Genomic DNA, 3,476 nt, shown 5'->3' on the forward strand with positions numbered 1-3,476 from the left:
TTCATTTCTTTATAATTTAGAACTGTTTGAGTGGTAACGTATTTTACATTATCGTCCCGCTATTTATTTTATTGTATCACGTGGCTATTTTTGAATGAACAGAAGCAGGCACGTAAACAGCGAGGGGGCTTGGGGGCTAAAGCATCCTCCGGATTTCGGTAATAGCATAATACCCGTAGCAAAATGACGGACGGAAGACTAAAGCGGTTAATACATTCAGGGTTTTCCTCACACTTCTCTCTTTCCGCCTCGTGGGCACTAAGCAAGCCTTTATTCCATATCCCATTGCGAGTTCAGCCAAGCCCACTATAGGATAGTGAAGAACAGGGCGCTTGACATACCCAGGAGAGACCATCCATGAAAATTCGCCTAAACTGGATTCCGGATCCCTCAAAACCATTGGCTGATGCCTTAATAGCTTTGTCCATTCGGCCGCTAGTACTTTTTGGGTTATACAAACGTGTAGTAACATTTTTAAAAGTTTAATAATAAACAGTTTTATTTATTATATCAAAATTTCCCCGTTTGTAAATTAAAACTTCGATTTTTGTTCGCTTTGTCACCACCAGATGAAGCCATGGGTTTTGAAATCTTCGTTAATTTTTCTCAGATGTTAAAACATTTTATTTATTAAAATATTACTGGTATAAATTATTATAAATTAAATATATTTGTTTTATTTATAAATTGTTCGATTTTATTTTAATTAAATCAAACACCTCGCAAATACAACATCCATAAATGTCATTAGGAAAGGGAGGAAAAATGTCAAAATTTTTTATCTTATTGTAAAAATTTTATAAACATTTTGAGAATAAAAACTATTTAAAACTTTATAATATTTATTTTAAATCGTCACAATGCCGGGTTGATGCTCTCCACCTCAAATGAATAGTGTCTTGCCCCTGTACATCATACTTTTCCTTTTAACAATAGAGTAGTGCCCATCTATGTAACTCTATTCAAGGAAATATTTTTAAATTAAAATAATGTGACTTGCTGTTTGTATCGGAAGTTCATATATAGTTAGCTAATCGGGCCTAATACCCCTACGGTTTCCATATCTATTCTCGGATTTCGTCTATCTAACACCACTCTCGAGATTAAGGAAGAACAGACAGACGGACGGACGACAGTAGGAATTTATATGTCTAAAGTACAGTTAAAAATATAGTATATAATTTAATATTAAACAAATTTTCTTCGACTTTTTTCTTGCTTTAATTTTCTCATACAATTAGTACAGTTCGAATTACACGTTTTAACATTTAATAAATTTATTATCAGAAAACTTTATTTCTTTTAAATTTTTAAAGATTTTTTAAAAATAGAATTTAATAAATAAACAAAAGATTAAATTGCTGTTGGTTAAAAAGCAAACTTAAGATTAAACTCCTGCTAGTTAAGGAGCGAATGAAAGGTTAACTTAAACTCCTATTAAAGAGCAAACTGAAGATTAAACTCCTATTAGTTAAGGGAAAATAAAAGGTTAAAGGTTCTGTACTAATGAAGTCAAACTGAAGAAAAGCGACTGAGGTTTTTTGATCCATCCAGATTCATTCTCGGATTCTTCAGAACGTTACGCTGATTCGTTAATCGCCTCTGCCATCCTATTGTTCTGAGGAACCCAAATTGGAATTCAGGTAAGGTCAGAAATAGTCACATGCGGGTTAACCTAGCTACATCAGCCCATAAAAATTTCATAAGGTTCAAATTAGTGGCTCCAACTTATATGAGGTTATGGCTTACCCAATAATTTGGGCTCACAGAACAATTCATTTCTTTATAATTTAGAACTGTTTGAGTGGTAACGTATTTTACATTATCGTCCCGCTATTTATTTTATTGTATCACGTGGCTATTTTTGAATGAACAGAAGCAGGCACGTAAACAGCGAGGGGGCTTGGGGGCTAAAGCATCCTCCGGATTTCGGTAATAGCATAATACCCGTAGCAAAATGACGGACGGAAGACTAAAGCGGTTAATACATTCAGGGTTTTCCTCACACTTCTCTCTTTCCGCCTCGTGGGCACTAAGCAAGCCTTTATTCCATATCCCATTGCGAGTTCAGCCAAGCCCACTATAGGATAGTGAAGAACAGGGCGCTTGACATACCCAGGAGAGACCATCCATGAAAATTCGCCTAAACTGGATTCCGGATCCCTCAAAACCATTGGCTGATGCCTTAATAGCTTTGTCCATTCGGCCGCTAGTACTTTTTGGGTTATACAAACGTGTAGTAACATTTTTAAAAGTTTAATAATAAACAGTTTTATTTATTATATCAAAATTTCCCCGTTTGTAAATTAAAACTTCGATTTTTGTTCGCTTTGTCACCACCAGATGAAGCCATGGGTTTTGAAATCTTCGTTAATTTTTCTCAGATGTTAAAACATTTTATTTATTAAAATATTACTGGTATAAATTATTATAAATTAAATATATTTGTTTTATTTATAAATTGTTCGATTTTATTTTAATTAAATCAAACACCTCGCAAATACAACATCCATAAATGTCATTAGGAAAGGGAGGAAAAATGTCAAAATTTTTTATCTTATTGTAAAAATTTTATAAACATTTTGAGAATAAAAACTATTTAAAACTTTATAATATTTATTTTAAATCGTCACAATGCCGGGTTGATGCTCTCCACCTCAAATGAATAGTGTCTTGCCCCTGTACATCATACTTTTCCTTTTAACAATAGAGTAGTGCCCATCTATGTAACTCTATTCAAGGAAATATTTTTAAATTAAAATAATGTGACTTGCTGTTTGTATCGGAAGTTCATATATAGTTAGCTAATCGGGCCTAATACCCCTACGGTTTCCATATCTATTCTCGGATTTCGTCTATCTAACACCACTCTCGAGATTAAGGAAGAACAGACAGACGGACGGACGACAGTAGGAATTTATATGTCTAAAGTACAGTTAAAAATATAGTATATAATTTAATATTAAACAAATTTTCTTCGACTTTTTTCTTGCTTTAATTTTCTCATACAATTAGTACAGTTCGAATTACACGTTTTAACATTTAATAAATTTATTATCAGAAAACTTTATTTCTTTTAAATTTTTAAAGATTTTTTAAAAATAGAATTTAATAAATAAACACAAGATTAAATTGCTGTTGGTTAAAAAGCAAACTTAAGATTAAACTCCTGCTAGTTAAGGAGCGAATGAAAGGTTAACTTAAACTCCTATTAAAGAGCAAACTGAAGATTAAACTCCTATTAGTTAAGGGAAAATAAAAGGTTAAAGGTTAACTTCTGTTAAAGAGCAAGCTGAAGATTAAACTCCTGCTAGTTAAGGAGCAAATGAAAGGTTAAAGGTTAACTCCTGTTAAAGAGCAAGCTGAAGATTAAACTCCTGCTAGTTAAGGGAAAATAAAAGGTTAAAGGTTAACTACTGTTAAAGAGCAAGCTGAAGATTAAACTTCTGCTAGTTAAGGAGCAAATGAAAGGTTAA

This window comes from Centruroides sculpturatus, unplaced genomic scaffold (assembly GCF_000671375.1).
Source record: "Centruroides sculpturatus isolate CEXI.00-Female unplaced genomic scaffold, Cexi_2.0 scaffold568, whole genome shotgun sequence".
Taxonomy (NCBI): domain Eukaryota; kingdom Metazoa; phylum Arthropoda; class Arachnida; order Scorpiones; family Buthidae; genus Centruroides; species Centruroides sculpturatus.